The following is a 20,569-nucleotide window of genomic DNA, read 5'->3' as shown; positions in this document are numbered from 1 at the left end:
ACACAGCCTCAGATCACATCTTGGTGGTTCACTAGGCCTTACTACCAAACCATTTAGAATCTTGGGCCAGATAAGTTGACAGAAAATCTAACTATGACAGTGTGCTTAATAAATACTGAAGAATAAGAAAATTAGAAAACACCTCAAATTAGAAATGCAAGGTAGCAGAAAAAATAGATATTGCCAAACAACAAAAGCAAGGAAACATTCAAGCCATGTCATAAGAATGAAGGATTCTATGGGAAAAATATTGAACACTGAAGAAACAATCAGAAGATGGATGTAATCCACAGAGTTATTATTCTTGATAGGTGCTTTCAAGCTGATTCCAAGTCATAGAAACCTTATCTACAACAGAATAAAATACTGTCTGGCCCTGTGCTAGTCTCACAATTGTTATGTTTGAGCTAATGATGCAGCCATAGTATCAATCCATCTCTTTGAGGGTCACTCCTGACAGTATGTCCAAAGTGTGTAACATGAAGTCTTGTGATCCTTGCCTCTCAGGAGCACTCTGGACTTGCTTCTTCCAATTCAGATTGCCTTATCCTTTAAGTGGTGCATGAAACTTTCAATATTCTTCTCCAGCACCACCATACAAACACAACGATTCTTCCAAGGTCTTCCTCATTCAATGTCCACCTTTCACATGCATATGTGGCAATGGAGACTACCATTGCTTAGGACAGATCCACTTCAGTCATCCTTGCTATTCAGTACGCTAAAGTGGTTTAGTGCCGCTTATTTATCTAATGTGATATGTCTCTTGATCTCTTGACTGCTATGCCCATTAGCAATGATAGTGCTTCCAAGCAAAAGAACTTCCTGTGGATCCAAATAAGACAAAATATCTGACAAGTTCTCCCTTTTTTTCCATTTATCATGATGTGACTGATTGGTCTAATTGTGAGGATTTTAGTTGCCCTTACATTGAATTGCAATCCATATTGAAGGCTACAATTCTTGATCTTCATCAGCAAGTATGTTAGTCTGGGTTGACTAGAGAAACAAATTCATGGACACTCATGTGTATAAACATAAGCTTTATGTACCAGAGCAATTAAATATTGAGAAAACATCCCAGTTCAGTCCAGATTAAGTCCATATGTCCTAAATTAGCACATATGTCCAATATCAATCTATAAATTCCTCTTCAGACTCATGAAACACATGCAATAATACCAAATACAGTAACATCACAGGTCAGTGAGTGGAAAGCCTTGTGGATCCAATGGCAGTGTAAGCATCTCAGTGCTGGCATGGGTCTCCACTTGGCTTCTCCAGCTCCAGGGCTCCAGTGTACCTCCATGTGTGTGGGATACAGAAAGATGTATCCCAAGTTGTCTCCCCAAATATGTTCCAAACCCGAGATGCTGCTTGCTATACATGATAAAAGACTGTACACTAGGAGGTCAATGAAAGTGGGTCAGTGCTTATTCTCCTTAAGGGTTTTGAGAGCCACCAAACTATAGCCTAACTCACCCTAAATAGGGCCCACTCCCTTCTGTTATTGTTGCCTTGAAGGAGTGCCTGAAGGCAAGTTCAGGACCATTCAAGGATGACTAAGGTTAGGCTACTATATTGTATCTAGGGTTCACCCATCTTGCCACATATGTACCCCTATTCCCTCCCTGTACTATTGCGTGTACTCCCCTATCTCATTCCCCTCCTATTGCTTGTATTGGCTATGTTACGACCCCTTCCTATGACATAGGTTGTTATCTGTAATCAGGGAACTTGCAGGCCCCCAAAGATATATAAGCTCTCTCCTGTCCTCTCATCTCCTCCTCCATGTGTACCACCAAGAGGAGCTGAGGTGAGCATGCTACCTTGAAATGTGTCTGACTTCTTTACGTTACTTTCTCTCACCCATCTCTCCTTTTTCTTTATGACTTTACTATAATCTTTATATATCCTAACTGTACAATTGTTCCTACTGAACTCATGATTAATTGCTGGGGTCTGGCTTCCCCCACACACGTGTCTTGTCATCAGGAATACCAAGCAGAGAGTGAGAGTGTATCTGGCCTCTAGGGAAGAAGATGGGAATCCCCAGGAGAAGGCCATGACCACACAGAGGCCTTTAGGCTGTGACCTGATTGACAGGCTAGACTCCACCCCTTCACAAGTTGACAGATTTTGTAACTGCCACAGCAAGTGCTTTAATTCCTCCTCACTTTCAGTAAGCAATGTTGTGTATTTTGCATACCTCAAGTTGTAAAATAAGACTTCCATTAATCCTGATGACAAATTCTTTTTCATATAATGCATTTTATCTGATGATTTTTCTCAGCAAACAGATTGATCAAGTATGGTGAGAAGATACAACCCTGATGCACATCCTTCTTCTTTTTAAACCATGTAGTGTTCCCTTGTTCTGTTTGCACAACTGCCTCTTATTCCGTGTTCAATTTCTGCTGGAGCACAATGAAGTGTTCTAGAATTGCCATTCTTTTCAAGGTTTTCAATAGTTTGTCATGATCCACACATTTGAATGCCTTGGGACAGTTAATAAAGCATGCTGAAACATCCTTCTCTATTCTCTGCTCTGAGCCAAGATCTATATGACATAGCAATGATATCCCTCATTCTACATCGTCTTCTGTGTCTAACCAAAACCTCTGATAGCTCCATGTAAATGTACCGCTATAAACTTCGTTTGATGATTTGGGGGAATAAATTACTTGTGTGGAATATCAATGATAAGGTTCTATAGGTTGAGAAATTTATTGAGTAATCTTTTTATGGAATGGGTGCAAATATGGATGTCTTTCAGTCAGTTGATCAAGTGGCTATCTTCTAAACTTTCTGGTGGCTATCTTCTAAACTTTCGGGTATAGGGGATTTAGTGCTTCCAGGACTCCTTCATCTTTCAGAAACATTTCCGTGGGTATTCCATCAAATTCTGGAGCCTTGTTTTGGCCAATGCAGTCAATGTAGTTGGAACTTCTTCCTTCAGCACTGTTAGTTCTTGCAAATATGCTGCTTCTTCAAATGTTGGACTGTCAACTAGTCCTTTTTGGTACAATCATAATGTTACTGTACAAAAAGAACTTTTTAGCATTCGGTTCTTTTGAGAGGCAGCATATGATCTAGAATTGATGATATTGAAGGAAAAAGCCAAAACCACACCGAAATCAGTAATAACATATAAGGCTCCATGAATTGATAATGCTAATTGAAATATTTAACACTCTAAGAAAGCACTGCATGTACATGCCAGTCTATGACAAAATACGTAATACATGCTTGCTACCCTGTCCATGCATGACTTAATATCACAGAAATTGTGCTACGACATCCAAGCATTAAGAGGCTACGAAAGTTGCTCTTGACAGCATAGATGCTAAAGCAAATGAGCGAAATGATTAAGTAAAAGAGCTGAGCAGAAAATGTCAAAAGACACTCTAAAAGCAATTTTAATGAATTGTACAATGAACTGGAGTTAGAAGGCCAGAAAGGATGAAATACATCTAGTATATAAAAGACAATGAAAGCAATAGGTAGTCACCAGCCTAGTCATCATTTGTTGGCCTGCTAATGCTAAGATCAGGATTTGGAAACTGCCAGCAAGTCTGTGGGAGACAGGCTTTCTACTCCCATAATGAGGTAAAGTCTAACAAAGTAACAGTCGCAGGTCTCCCCTGTCATACAGGCTCACTCTAAGTTAGACTCAACTCAATGGCAGGAAGATTGAGTTTGGGGCACAAAAGTAACTGGTAAACATTCAAAAAGTTCATGATAGCATAAGATCAAGAGCCAGTGATACAGAAGGAAGCAATTCAAGCTTCACTGAACACAATTAAAAACAAGGCTCCAAGAAGTGATAGAATATCAATTGAAATTATTCAATAAATTTAAGAAGCATTGGAAGCATTCATTTGTCTATGTCTCAAATTTGTACTCACCCCAAAGAAATGTGACCAACAGAATTCAGAAATTATCAAATAATCACAGCATGATACTCTTCAATAATTAATATTCTTAATATTTCAATAAAAATACAAATAACATGACAGTTGCCAATTTAACAATTTCACATGTATTACTCAATCAAACTGTTTCCATCAATATTAAAAGTTCAGTGTGAGTAAAACTTTTATAAACCCATTTCAAAAATCAAACACATGAAAAAAAACCAAATATATAAATAATCCACTGACTGGAAAGATATATAAGAAAGACATGAAATTTAGTTAACAAATTATACTATGAAAATAAATTGTTTCTTCCCAGATGGGAAAATCTATATAATAGGCAACTCGTTTTATAAAAATTACTTAGGGAAATGGCAGAGGAGTTGGGGGGGGGGGGCGGCGGCGATATAGGATGCTAACAAAAATAGCTACAAGAAAGAAGAAAATATTCTAAAATTTATCGTGGTCATGATTGCATAATTCTTCTTAATATGATTGAACAATTTAGTTACATGACATATGAATCATATGATGATTAAAAATTGAGTTATTTCACATTATATGGTGGCATTAATAGAAAACAAGCAAAACAATAAAATGTTTTCTAAACTTAGCAGTACCCCAAAATTGAGTATGTGACAAATGTAGCATGTACTAAACCAGAAATATGAATATTACACAATTTAATAACAACCAATATTAATAATAGGAGGAATATTGTCAAACATTTTACCAAAAATATTTAAAGGTAATAATATGATATTTCTACTTAAGACTACAAAGTAAAATTGGTTCTAGAATAATTTGTAGATAGCTATAAACTACAGAATGCAATTTCAAAAATTTTTATTTGCTGGTATATTAAAATCTAGCCCACTATTCTTACTTCCAGGCTTCAAATTAAACTTCCCATGGTTATGCCCCCTGACCTTTTGCTCATTAATCTAGTTTAAAAGCATTCTAAGCTCCTTGAAATTTGGGCTCTAATAACGGATGCACCCACATTCCAGAACATATTCTAGACCCTTCATTTTAATTGTAAGTACAAAACATGTGACATTTATCTTATGTTGTTGAATTTGTGAACTATACATCAGCTTCTGATTTCATAAAATGAAACATCAAAGCAGAGGATTATATGTGAGGAAATGTTATAACAGGTGTTTTTTTCCCTGAAGGAAGTGTGTTTATTGAAAATGAATCTAAGAAACTTCATTTAATAAATAATATGTTTTTTAATGATAAAAGACAGGGTTATATATTTTCCTATTTTCTCCTAAAAAGTGGATCTTAAGAAAATAGTTTTTTAATTTTTCTTTTCTAAGTTAAGCTTTATTTTTTCATAATTGTATCATCCTAGACATGAAATGCAATGACAGCTGATGTCACATCAAAACATTTTACTCTTAATCCGGAGCACCGCAAGATCTCTAAGGAAGAAAATAAGCTTTGACGTTTTTTTCAAGTCAAAATTGTCGGTAATTATTTCAAAGTAGGTCTTCATTTTATTTTAAAAGTGAAGGAAGAAAAGTGGTCATAATTATTCTGCAGTGGGAATGTAAAAATAGCACAGTCCACAGTTCCAGTAGTCATCATTACTTTTCTCTGGGTGATACAGGAGGAAACTACCAAATAAACCATTGTGCCAAAAATGCAGCTTAGTACAAGGAGCTAAGTATGATTCAAGTTCTTATATAGAATTTTCAAACAATAGACATTAGCTTGAATATTCTGTCAGTTAGCATCCTGCACCAGGCATTAAAATTTTATAAACAGTGTGCACATAGATGCATATCTCGTATTTTTAAGGACTCTCATAGCTCTCAGCCTAATGAAACTGTAAAGCAATTTATGGGATGGCAATGACACTGCCCATGTGATCATCAAATACCATACACAGTATTTAGACCACATCCCTAATTAGTGATTATCCCACAGAGTGCAGAATTTCCTTTTTTAAAACAAGAGGTCATATGCCCCTCACATGCTATGCATGAGTAAAACATTTTAAGTACATTGAAAGATATTAGAAAAATCTCTTAGGATGCTTGAGGCAATTTAAAAGAAAACAGAGGCAAAAATAGGTTGTCAACTTAACAAGTCTTAAGGGAAAATATGATATAAATCTGGAAATGATAATTCTGGAAGTAATAATAGCTTTGGTTTTCTGAAAGAAGAATAGCATTTTCTTAGTCCCTGAAGAGCAAGTCTACAATTTTATATTTATTCCTATCTTTTAAAATCAATTCAAACTGAATTTAAATTTCTTTAGATGCATTTATTAAAAGAATGAGAGTGAACCTATAGAGAATCTCTTCCAGCCCAACTGACTGTGCACTGAAGGGTTCTGCTTTATTTTGTAGAGGCTAAAAATAGAAAATTGCTTCTATTGGGGAGGCGTGTGTGTGTGCATATATAAATATAGCAAAATATTTATTGAACTGTGGTTGAAATTATATAGGCCCATGGAAAGGGTCAATAAAACTATTGTGCTAAGTGGTAACAATATCTTTACATATCTTGAGTGCTTTCTTTCAGGTAAAAGAACCTTCCAAGATAAAACTATTTACATTAGTTCAACCTTGCATATGAGGGAAATGGCTATAAATATTAAATTGTTCAACACTACATAACTAACGACAAAGGAGCTGATGTTCATATACAAGTCGTGTGGTTTGATTGTCTTTTCATTGCACGAAAAATTGGCCTGAATCTCCTCATTTTGTCTGTCTCTTTTGAAAAATTGGGATAATCGTACCTGTGACAAGAGATATCATACTAAGGGCCACTTTTAGCAACGTTACAAAAACAATTCCTTCAGTGTTCTATTCCATTTTTTTTATTATATTGTTTTCAGGGGAGAGCGCGAATGCCGTCCCCTTCTACCACAAATTATGCAGTCGCGTTTCCCACATTTGGGGAAATCGCAGGGGTCAGCACATCCGGGGTGCAATGGATGAGCCTCGCCCTGGGAAAACCACCTGGTGTCACCCTGCCAGGTAAGTATCTATTCCATTTTTAAAATATCAATGTGACATATTTATAAATGTAATTTTATGAGTAGTTATTATATACTATGCCCCAAGCCACTGTCCTTAAAACCTCCCTGGTGGTCTAATTATGACAGTAATTTTGTACCCAAAGTGGTACATTGTTTTGCATAACATTTTTTGTAGGCCTGTAATTCTTAAGAAATTACTGATTTTAATCTCTCTAGTAGACATCCCAGGTATGATAACCTTCTTATGTCAGTTAACATTTATCCCAAGCCACACTCTGGATTACCGCCAGGGAGGTTAAGTCATTTCCAACTCACAGTGACCCTACATAGACACCAAGACTGTAAATCTGTAGGGGAGCAGAAAGCCTCCTGTTTCCCCTGTAGGCTGACTGTTCTGTTTGAACCTCTGGCCTTGTGTTTCAAAGTGATACGCTTACCTCACAGTCCCACCAGAGCTCCTTTACACCATGACAAATAACATTTATAAACATATATAACATTTATATAAACATTTATATAAATATAAGGCGAGTTGTGCATTGCTTTTATTGTTTTCAACAGAGAGGTATAGGATGACAGAGGATTTAAAAATAAAATTCTATAAACTTGTATGAAAATGGTATGATAGACACATTACCAATAAAGCAAACTATGCAATTTCTATTTTTGGACTGGTAATCAATTCAAAGTAATTTTCTTTCATCGTGCCTAATGCATTCAAAGTTTCATTTGTTTCCATTCCCTCCCAACCCAAGTTTCACTGCTGACTGGTTTTGGACTGCATTATGAAGTGAAGAAGTGAAGATTTTCAAGATTGTTTGACCCTCGTTAGGCTATATTTTTCCCTGACGAATTCTAGTAATTTTACACAGTAATCATTATGTACTGAGGTATATCATTAATTTAAACAATTATCCCAATATGTTTGAAAGTTTTTGACATAGCTTTTCCTGTAGATAGATGGACATTTGATAGAATTTTAAATTAAGTTTTGGTACAAGTTGCCAACTAACTCAAAATTGAGAATATGCACCTATTTTCTAGTTTTTCTCTCACAGTTGAATTTAGCCACAGTAAAAATTATCTCCAGGAAGATATTTATAATGTACAGTTATTATTCAAAATCTAACAGAACTGACATATCAAAATTTTGTATTTTTCCTAAGTTAATGAATATTTACAGAGTTAATCAAGAATTAAAATAATAATACAGGAAAAAATCTGGCATACATTTATTCTTTTTGTTTTGGATAATCAAGATTTTTACTAACATTCATCAAATTTAAAATATAATCACTGAACTATTTATTTCTCACAGCAGAATACGAGAGACTCAAACATTTAGGAAGCAGTTTTAGAAGATTCATCAACTATATACCCATTTTCAGTCAACATTAGAGGAAAGACACAATCCCCACAGTTTTGAATGAGTGGACTCTCTTATTCATGTCTTTATTAATAAACATATGCAGAATTTACATGAATTCTGACATTCTGATAGACATCAGCAACATGAAACAAAGGTCACTTACTAGGATGTAGTAACTCTGTCTCCAAATTTGAGATGCACCATGAAATATATGGACAAAAATGATAAATGCTACACAGTAATATAATAAATATGAATGGTTTAGTGTTGTTAAATGCAAGAGAATGTGAGAATCAATATATTTTAGATTTGAAATGCTGTCTTCTAGATTTTAGCAGAGTACTACAGATAATTGTATTTCTTTGTATAGGAGAGGGTGAAAGATTTTAATGGGAAGGAAGGATAGCAAGAGTCTACTGCTATAAATGGAGGATAGAGAGTCAGGGTCAAGGAAACATGGTAGTATAATAGCTAAAGTGCTTGGCTAATAATCAGGATATTCCTGGTTTCAACCCGCCATTCACTTATAGTATCACATATGTCACATTGAAGACTGTTCACCTAACCCAAGTAATGGTATATCCAATATCTCATTCATTCAGAAAAACAATGAATAATGAACTTGAAAAATGGATATACTTGACACACCTTGTCTTTATTGTTAAGTGCCGTTGAGTCAGTTCCAACGCACAGCAACCTGTATTCAAAAGAAAGGAAACAATGGCTGATGGTGTGCCTTACTCGGCGGTCGTGTCAGTCCATCTTGGCGAGATCCTTCATCTATTCATAGCCTTTCCATTTCACCAAGCATGATGGTCCATCGCCAAGATTGGTCTCTTCTGACAACATGCTCAAGGTAAGCAAGACCAAGTCTCACGATCCTTTCTTGTAATGAGCATTCTGAACATACTTCCAAAACATATTTTGGCTTTTTTTTCAGCAGTTAACGTTTCTTTGATTCATAGTATTGATGAGAATATTGAACATATCATGGACTGCCAGTGGAATGAACAAATGTATTGAGGACAAAGTGCAGCTAGGGTGCTAGTTAAGTGCAAGAACGAAATATTTAATCTCACATATGTTAGGTATATAATCAAGGGGGAGCAATTCCCAAAAAATACTTCATGTTACAAAGTAGAGAGTCAGCAAAGAAGATGTATTAACCCCATAGTGAAATAAAGGCTCAAAACATTGACCCAACAGTAAGAGTGGCATGGAACAGGGCATATTTTAATATTGTTGGCCGCTCTAAGCGAGAACTGGCTTGATTGCACCAAACATAAACAATGATCTCAAATTAACCTTTGTGCAAAGGCCTAACCCAGTACATACACATTTCAATCAGGAGAGCAAATAAAACAACAAGCAAATTCCTCTCTCTTTTAAAATTTTTTACAGGACATGATTCATAAATTATTTAATCACTTTCACATTATATATGTGCTTTTATATATATATGAAATCCCGCAATATTGAAATTCAGTGATAAATAACATGAGTGGTTCTTATGATATTATTTTCAGTGACTACATGCAGGAAGTTTTATTAACAAAATTATCAAAATGCAAATAGTAAATAGAAAATATGTGTTAAGTAAATGGAATATTTAATTGCATGTCAAGTTCTTAAGGGCTTAATGATATTACATAAGTGATAATGTCAATTCCCTGATGACATTGATATTTTATTGCTACTAACATGTTCCTTCTCTATTGGCTCAGACTCAATAAACCACTTGCTTATGCAAACGTGAAAATGATAAAGCCCTGATAACATAAAATATTGCATTTATTGGAAGACAAAGACCAAGTAGAAGAACTCACAGATAACTGAATAGAATTAATAGTGAGTAAGAGAAAAATTAGTCCTTTCTCTGTTGAGGGAGAAATTTTTGCTACTTTATTTAGCAGAATTTAGCTGAGATAAAATTGCTCCAATATACATTTCTATGAAAATATGCCTAAAATAAATATATAGATAGCTTGAAAAATCTTCAGAGCATAGTTACAGCTAAGTGAATATAGGGTCAGTGGTATCACTCAAAACATTTTAAGTCAACTGATTATGATGTCTGCTCTCATGATATACAGTAACAGAAACACAAACTGTCACTGTAACTTGGAATCCATTCAATGGCAGTGGGTTTTCAGTTTTTCATTTTTTCCCACACCTTTTTACTTTTCATTATAAATTAGGTTAAGGTTTACAGACCATATCATCAGTTTTGCATTCAACAATTTACACAGTTTTTCATCATACACATTACAACACTTTCATGTACCAACACTTACCCCATTTCCTAGCAGAGCTTTTGGTTATTTATTTTCTCTTCTTATTTTCATACTTAAGAATATCCTTCTCATTTCAGCAGTTAGTTGTTTAAATTCTCTCATCAATATATTTAAGTTATTAAAACTAATTAACTTGCAATTTCTTAATAAGACACTGTTATATTTTTATTTATACTGGTAATGTTTTGTATACAGACATTTGTTTTGGGCTATAGTATTATATATTTTTAGCATTATATATTTTAATACATATCATTTATCTTTTGATTTTAAAGTCACTGAAAACAAAGACAAAAATGAACACAAATGCAAGGAATTATCCTCAAGTAAGTACTAGAAAATTTTGTGGATTTGAATTTTTTTCAAAGTCATCACATGTAAGTCATAAAGAAGTATTGTCAGATATACTTGCAAAACATGCCATGAACCAGGTTTTTCTTTTGCCACTCCCACTGCTTTCTTCCTAGTTCAAGCCAATATTATCTTACACTTTAATTTAGAGTGGACTACATTTTTATTATCATTTAAAGTATTATTACCATGGTGGCCAGAAAAGTGATCTAAAACATCAGATTTTATAGCAATGTGATGTTGTCACCTTTGGACTCAAAGCCTTACATTGGATTTGAAACCGATATTCTATATTCCTTGACTATTGTTTATTGCATATATACATACAGAATCACAGCTTCTCAATTATAGCTTCTAAACATTTCCAATTTTGATCAATTTACCCACTACTATCAAATCAATTCTAACTCATAGTGACCTCATAGGGCATATATTGAACACAGAAGATTTTCATAACAGTAGTACATTGACAGATACCGAAAACTTTATGAACAGCAGTAGCATATTGCCTGACAGAGGGCCAGAAGATGAGATCCTCAGATCAGAAGGTACCGTACGCGAAATAAGACAGAGGAAGAACTGCTGTCTGCAAGGAAAGTCAACTGGAATGGCATGGGTGGACAAAAGCCTAAAGGAGTACAGACTTCAGGACCTTTATTGGCTTAAGGGGTACACAGCAAAATGATAAGAAATAACTGTAAACATAAATTCATAATAGAAATTTTGAGTGTATGAAGTATAAATCTAGGAAAATTTGAAGATGTCAAAAAATGAAGTGAAGATGATTATATGACAACCTTTCTACTGCCGTAAAGAGTTACAATCTCAGAAACCCACGGGGCAATTTTACCCTGAACTATAGGACCACCTGGACCCTATCAGTCACAATAGACTCCATGACTGTGCCTTTGTTCGTTTTCAAAACAACAGTACGAAGTTGTGTTGACTATTTATAAATACCAAAACTTTCTCATGAGGAATTTGAACAAATTAAATTGAGTGAACAGTAACATAAGTTCTTTTAAATAAAGATGAATATGGATGCATTGATAGTTTTAGAATTTTTAATTAAAATATTAAGTAGATAACTGGCAAGATTTTTGCTACTTTTAGTTGAATTTGTAAAAAATTAAATTACTTTAAATATAATTTTATATTTACTAAAATATCTTAAATTAATATAGCCATAAAATGTTAAAAATATTAATCAATGACCAGAATATTTAAAAATGCACTCTACTGTATTTACTCGTTAAGAATTGAAAATTCAAGAAATAAATTTTGGTTTTAATCTTCAGAGTGACAAAAAATACTGATATAAATGAACAGCTATTTTTGCCTAATTCTTGAGGTTTCTCTACTACTTCTGCATTTAACTGCCAATGTTTTGTAAGAATTCACACTCACTGTCTTTTAAAATAATACTCTTAACTCTCACATATTATGAGATTACCATAAAGAAAATTTATCTCTTCTTAGGATGGATTGTTAAAGAAAGTATCTAAACTTGTCTTTCCATTAGGGGGTTAGTCACAAATCAATGATTGCATCAACATATAAGCACATTAATGTAAGCAAAAAATTACATATTTTATACATTAGAGTATTTGAAAAGCTATTGTTCAGTCTCATAAAACATATGCTCACATTATTCATTCATTCATCAAACTCTTTATTTGATGCTTACTTTAACTAACACTGTTTTATCATTGTTATGCCAATTATTTAAGAACTATGCTGGAGGTGAAATAGATTTTTCAAAAAATAATTTTGGATAATAAAATACTACTGCATAATTGCTAATAAAAGGGTTAGTGTGCTTCCTTGAAAATCGTTTTATTAAATGTGGTAGATATTTGTAAGGATCTGGCTTAACAGAGTAAGAAATATTGCATAGCTTCACGACAGATATCTATATTATTTCAATAATACTATTTATTTTGCTAGACTAGGGGGTTGTCAAGAAAAATACTCCAGTGCCATTTACATATATACATATGAAAGAACATTAAATCAAAAAGTATTTTGATCTCAAGAAGGCGTTCCAGCCCAGGCCAACTAATGCTCATGGGTGTGATGCCAGCCAGAGCCCAGAGTCATGTGGCTCTACGGGCAGTGGGAGCTGACAGGATGTCACAACTCCTAAGGTTGGTGGCCTCCAAGAGTCACCCCTGGAGGTACACAAAGAATGCAAATCTGGAGGAAGCAAGAGGCCAGACAGAGAGGTTCCCAGTGTCTCTTACAAAAAGGCCACTTTCTCCCAGGCATGATCGGGCTGTGACCTGATTGATAGGTTGGAATCTACCACTGTACATTCGCCCAGGTGCAATTGGATGTGAGCTCAGACCGCCCCTTATGTTAGCTGCTGATAGTGAGTTTCTCCATTGTCTTATCCCTCAGATGTAGGGAATTTAAGTCCTATGTATTCGGTCTGGAAAGCGATCTATGTATATAGTGATTATTCATTTTGACGCAAAGGTATTTTAAGAAAAAAGGTTATTACTATTGCAAAATCCTTTCATGAGATATCTAATTTCATTATATCACTAAGGCCATATTCTTCACCTACTGTTCTTCCTCTTTGTTTCCAAATGTTGTATTCCAAACGACAATAATTGTCAATGCACCTTGAACACAAGTTTAATAAATTTCAGACTAAAGAAGTTGGTAGAACTCTTCAATTTCTTCATCTCTGTCTTAAATTCTTATTGTTACTGTTGTCAAGTACTCTCGAGGTATGTCTGATGAGTAGTGATACAATGAACAACACTAGGAAACACCAACTGATCCAGCGCCATCTCACAATTGTTCATCTGTTTGATCCTATTGCAGCCAATGTGTAAATCAACTGCTACTTTACCCCACATGGTGCCTTTTCCAGTGACTAGCATCTCCTGACAACACGTGTAAAATATATGAAGTAAGATCTTACCATCCTTGAATCTAAGGGGCATTCTGAATGACTATACTTCTTCCAAGGCAGATTCATTGTTGTTTGTAATTCCCTGGTACTTCCTAAGGATTAATTCGCTAAAAAATAACTATAAGATTTCAAAAAAAAAAAAATCCACAAGAGCCAAAATAAGACCTTGGGTCTACCCTACATGCATTTTTAGAACAACACAAGAAAATGTTTGATGTATTGAACATGAAAGATCAAAGACCTGATGAACAATGTGAGGTTACCAAGATGATCATTCATGAAGAAAGCTAAAGGAAGGTCATTATAAAGACAGGAAAAAATAAAAGATCAAAGAGGATTTCAGAAGAGATTATGAAACTTGCTATTAATCATTAAATAGCTAAAACAAGTGGAAGAGATGATGAAGTCAAGGAGCTGAATAGAAAATTCTAAAGGACAGCTCACAAAGCCAAAGCCAAATGTTGTAACGAATTGTGTGACCTCCTCTCTAGGAGATGGGCAATGGGAAGGTGGGTGAGGGGAGATGCCGGCAGTGTAAGATAAGATAAAATAATTATTTATTAACTATTAAGGGACCAGGGGGAAAGGGGGAGGAGGGAGGGAGGTGAGGGAAAAAAAGGAAAACGAGCTGATTCCAGGAACCCAAGTGGAAGGGGAATTTTGAGAATGATGAGGGCAACAAATGTATAAGGGTGCTTTACTCAATTGATGTATGTATGAATTGTGATAAGAGTCATATGAGCCCCAATAAAAAGATTTATTAAATTAAAAAAAGAAAACTAAAAAAGAACAAGTGCAGCATATCTGAAACAAAGAACTCAGGAAACATTTTAATCCCCTAGTTATAATCTTGAAAGTTTCTATAGACAAAATATTGAATGATGTAGGAAACATCAAGAGAAGATTGAAAGACTACAGAGTCACTTTACCAAAAAGAAATAGTTGACATTCCACCATTTCCAGAGATAGCATGGGAGCAAGAACCAATGGTGCCAAAGGAAGAAGTTTATAAGGCACTGACTAAATTAGCAAAACACAGGACTCCAGGAATTGATGGGATGCCCACTGAAAAGTTTCAGAAAGCCAAAGAAGCACTGGAATCACTCACTTGTCTACATCAGGAAAAATGGAAGACATTTATATTTGTGCCCATTCCAAAGACATCACCCAACAGAATGCTCAAATTATACAATGATATCCTTGATAATGCACACAAGTAAAGTGTTGCTTAGAATCATCCAAAAACACTTGCAGCAGGATATCAACAGATGTCTGCCAGAGGTTTAGTGTGGATACCAAAGAGAATGTGAAACAAGAGATTTCTGCCGATGTGAGATGAATCTTGGCTCAAAATAGATAATACCATAAAAGTAACCAGAAAAGGTTTCTTGCCTTTCTGTGACACCGCAAAGGCATTCAACTGTGTGGACCATAAAAACTATGAGTAACCTTGAGAAGAACTGGAATTGTAGAGCACTTCATTATTCTCATGAAAAACTTGGATATGGATCAAGAGGCAGTTGTGGGAATAGAACAAGGGAATACTGTATGGTTTAAAATCAGGAAATCAGCAGAATTTCCCAATTCAGTACATCATTTACTCCCTTGACTGCTGTGAGTATTGATTATGGATCCATGCAAGACAAAATTCTGGATAACTTCATGATATACCTTAAACTGTTCTTTTTAGCAATGAATTCAACCCTATTCACCTTGACTTTGCAATTTCTGACATATTCACCTCTATGACTGTCCGTTTAAAAAGCCCAATACCACTTCGATTCAGCTCACTAAGGTCTAGCATATTCAGACTTATGCATTCTATTTTAATTTGGATGAATTTTGATTTTCTAAGATTTATTACCTAGTAAAACTGTTTTACAGCTCCTCAGCACTTAGGCAAACTTAAGTGTACATATCAAGCACAAGTCAATGAAAAGATACTTATAATACAGGTATTTACTAAATGAAAATAGAAGACAATATAATTATTCAAAGAATTGGGTAGTGTTCCGCTCATATTCTCATCTATATACATGTTATCTGAAACAAATAAACTAACATTTTGTTTTTACAATTATAATTCTAAAAGATAAAAACTGTGAAAATCAACTACGCTTTATAGTCACAAGTTCTCATTCTTTTTTTTAAACATTTTATTTGGGGCTCATACAACTCTTATCACAATCCATATATATACATACATCAATTGTATAAAGCACATCTGTATATTCTTTGTCCTAATCATTTTCAAAGCATTTGCTCTCCACTTAAGCCCTTTGCATCAGGTCCTCTTTTTTTCCCCTCCCTCCCCGCTCCCCCCTGCCTCATGAGCCCTAGATAATTTAAAGATTATTATTTTGCCATATCTTGCCCTATCCGGCTTCTCCCTTCACCCCCTTCTCTGTTGTCTGTCCGCCAGGGAGAAGATCACATGTAGATCCTTGTAATCAGTTCCCCCTTTCCAAACCACTCACCCTCTACTCTCCCAGTATCGCCCCTCACCCCCTGGTTCTGAAGGTATCATCCACCCTGGATTCCCAGTGCCTCCAACTCCTATATGCACCAGTGTACAATCTCTGCTCTATCCAGACTGGCAAGATAGAATTCGGATCATGGTATTTGGGGGAGAGGAAGCATCCAGGATCTAGGGGAAAGCTGTGCTCTTCATCGGTGCTACATTGCACCCTGACTGACTCATCTCCTCCCCTAGACCCCTCTGTGAGGGGGTCTCTAGTGGCCGACAAATGGGCTTTGGGTCTCCACTCTGCACTTCCCCCTTCATTCACTATGGTAAGATTTTTTTTTTGATGATGATGCCTTATCCCTGATCCCTTTGGCACCCCGTGATCACACAGGCTGGTGTGCTTCTTCCATGTGGGCTTTGTTGCTTCTGAGTAAGGTGGCCGCTTATTCACCTTCAAGCCTTTAAGACCCCAGACACTATCTCTTTTGATAGCCGGGCACTATCAGCTTTCTTCACCACATTTGCTTATGCAGCCATTTGTCCCCAGTGATCATATCATGGAGGTGTGCAGCCAATGATATGGTTTTTTGTTCTTTGATGCCTGATAACTGATCCCTTCGGGACCACGTGATCACACAGGCTCACAAGTTCTCATTCAATGAGTTAGATGTTAGCTTGGTTTTAAGTGATCCATAATTTATTTCATAGGGTATAATACTAATGCTTCCCCTGTGCCTCTTAGTTTAGTAAATATCCCACATTTTTAAAATTCAAAATCATTCTTTGGTATTATTATCTGTAATAACCACTTTGTGTGATAATCAGTTGGTGATTATCCAACGTGATTTTGTATAACTGGTATTACATTCATTATTGGTTAACTTCATAAGACTCTTATAGGACAAGCTTCCTTAAGATCAAAAGTCTGTGTGACCTAAACTAGTACTTTTTTTAACCTCATGAAAACCTAAAATAATCATGCTGCTTAAATTTGAATTTTTTAAAAGAATATTTACTTTCACTTATACTTAACTATGTTTCACTATAGGCTTCAAAATCATAATTCAGTATTGTTCTTGTTTGCATATGAGTTTCTTCAAAAAGATTATGGAAGAATTTCACCTTTCAATTCACTTTTCAATGAGATTTTTGAAGTAACATCATATATTCAGAGAAAGTCCATGGGGATCACAGAAACTGATCAATCAAAAAGGTGCTACTTCGAAAAATATAACATAATTCACATTTATAATTAAATTTTAAAAATCATATGAATGATATTAAATTTGAAAATATCTTTATTTACAAACATATCAAAGTATCACATGTAAACAAACAAACATGATCAAAAGCCACTGCCATTGAGTCAATGATGAACCCTAACGATTCTATAGGAGAGTGTACAACTGCCCCTGTGCATTTCTGAAACTGTGTCTCTTTACAGAAGTAGAAACTCTCGCGTGTTTCTCCCTTGAGTGGCTGGTGGTATCGAAATGCTTGGATATCCTAATCAAAGCCCAATGCATAACCATGTGACCAGGGTTCCTGTTACATTAGTAAGTGAATAAAAAGCATATAGTTATTTTTTCATTAAACATTGTGATTGACTCTATAAAAGAGTAATTTTATATATAAAACTCATTTAAATTCAAATTCACCACATTCAAAGTGTTTAATATCTACCTATAGTTAAAGTCTATCATACTGGTTAGTACACGTTAAATTGGACCCCAATCTATAGAATTAGGTTTTTCATATATAATGATCTTAAATTAATTATTATTAATTAAATTATATAATTTTATATAAGTATATATAATTAACAATTAAATTAATTATTAAATTATTTCTTTATTTTCAAATTAAACAACTAATTTAGTCAATATATATTTTTAATTTTAACAGCAGCATATTATCTTTGTGTATATTTATATTCATTACTATTTTCAATTTATTATATTATCTATTCTAAATTATAACAAAAAAAAACTCAGTGCCATCAAGTCCATTTTGAGTTACAGCGATTCTGTAGAATAAAGTGGAAATTCCCTTGTGGGTCTTTGACTAAGTGCTGAAAACTGCATCTGCCTCCTACAGAGTAGCTGTTGGGTTCAAACTGGGGACCTTCCTGTTATCAGCCTAACACGCAACCACTATAGCACCACAGCCACATGTTAAGTTATATTATTTATAAAAAAATACAAGTTTACTTGAGCAAATATATTTTGGCAATGTGTATTATTCATATTTTCATTTAATATTTATATATGTACCATGGAATTAATTGTTCTAAGATTTTCCCATGGTAGATATTAAAGTTACTGCAAATACCAATTTTTAATAGTTCTTTTTGATACTTGTGACACTTTTTAAATTAAATGACTGTGAAGGGATAACAGTTCTTTTCCCTGCCAGGAAATCATAGCTTAGAGTTGTTTTTTAAATAAGAAATTTACAAAGAGCATTTAATCTAAATTTATATTCAGAACACTCTATTCAATTTTCTCAAAGACCTTTAAACTGTCCTCAGATAATAGGAACAAAATTTTAAAATGTCTTTCTTTTACTTTAGGCAATGATCAACATCTTAAAATTCTGTAAAATTACATTGCATGTGAACCAAGATTTCTAATTTAGTTGACATGTGAGCTTAGGTAAAGTAAAATTCAACTTGAGTAATAGCAATAATTTAGTGAAACAAATATCTAGTGCTACTTACCTTGAAAAACAAGTCATACAGTACCCATTCTCAAAGGTTCATCTATATTTTACATCAGGGACTGAAGGCATGAGCACAAAATAAGGCTCCAGGAATTGGTTAATTCCAAACTTAAGTGATTCAACATGTTGAAGAAGCACTAGAAAGAATAGTCTGAGCCAAAAGATTTGGAAAACCTGGCCAACTAACTGAAAGGGATCCATATTTTTGCCTATTTTTTTTAAAAAGTGGGTGACCCAATAGAATGAGCAAATTATTAAATACTATCATCAATATCGATGTTAGACTGGGTTGACTAGAGACATAAATTCTGTGACGCTCATATATGTATAAGAAAGAGCTTTATATCAAGAAGCTTTCTATGTCAGGAAAACATCCCAGCCCGGTCCAATTCAAGTTCAAATGTGCGGTACTAATTCCTCAGGCCCTCTTCAGACTCACACATTCACAAGCAATGATGCAGAATGAAAGAAAATCACAGCCCAGTGGGTGCAACACTTCTTGGGTCCAATGGTGCTGGACGCATATCCCGGGCTGTGGTTGCCATCAAGGTCAACCAGCAGGAAGGTGAAGCCAAAGAGGGATGGAGGTTCTCAGAACCCTCTTTATGAGAAGGTCATCTCACAAGGAGACACCATCAGGCTGTGGCCTGATTAACAGGCAAGACTCCTCTCTTACACTTTCATATCTTCAAGTAGACATGAAATTATGTAACTACCACAATATCACAAAGAAGTACAATTTTGCTGAAGATTACTTAACAATCAGTGATTGAAGCAGTATATTCAAAGGGAGTGGCTTCACATTGAAGCTGGATTCAGAATAGGAGTGCTAACAAGGACTATGCTGTTAGATGTCTCTTGGATCTAAGAAGAGAAAAACAGAAGAGAAAAATGTGTATTTTATTGATTATGCAAAGTCATTCAGTCATCAGATAATAAGAAACTGTGGGTAACATGGAGAAGAATGAGAATTATTGAACATTTCATTCTTCTTATGCAAATATTCTCAATTTTAAGTTATATCCATAAAAAACAGTCCCTTATTTAAAATATTGTATGTTATTCCATCAATTCCTGGACACATGTCTCTTGTTAAGACTTTCAGTGCAGTTTGAACTTTTTCCTTCATCTCCATCTAACCTGCAATTGTTTCCTTCCCTATATGGATAAAGAAGAGCAATGAAACAATTAGTCCAATGAAATGATGCAACATAGAATCATAAATCACCACTAGCCTGAGACCAGAAGAACTAGATGGTACCAAACTACCAATGTAATCTACTAGGAAATGGACCACAACAGAACGACTGGAAGAGAAATGAAAAAGAAAATAGTAAATTAAGCACAGACAGCTAATAAAAAATTATTTAATAAATTCTTATTTTTAAATCCAAATTTTGAAGTTCTCATACAATGAAGGTTCAAAAGAGAGGTATACTAGGGGTATCCAGATAAAAACTGGAAATGCACTGGGTGGAGCAGAGCTTTCATAGTATACATTTTTCTTCCACTACGTGAGCATCAAG

General features: G+C 34.8%; 1 pseudogene; it reads right to left on the bottom strand.

The window, feature by feature from the left end:
- Positions 1-6,771: 6,771 nt before the first annotated feature.
- Positions 6,772-6,924, bottom strand: LOC142443831 (U1 spliceosomal RNA; annotated as a pseudogene).
- Between the last annotated feature and the right edge of the window lie 13,645 nt (positions 6,925-20,569).

This window comes from Tenrec ecaudatus, chromosome 3 (assembly GCF_050624435.1).
Source record: "Tenrec ecaudatus isolate mTenEca1 chromosome 3, mTenEca1.hap1, whole genome shotgun sequence".
Taxonomy (NCBI): domain Eukaryota; kingdom Metazoa; phylum Chordata; class Mammalia; order Afrosoricida; family Tenrecidae; genus Tenrec; species Tenrec ecaudatus.
Note: the sequence above shows the minus strand (reverse complement) of the source record. Positions and strands in the feature narration are given on the sequence as shown.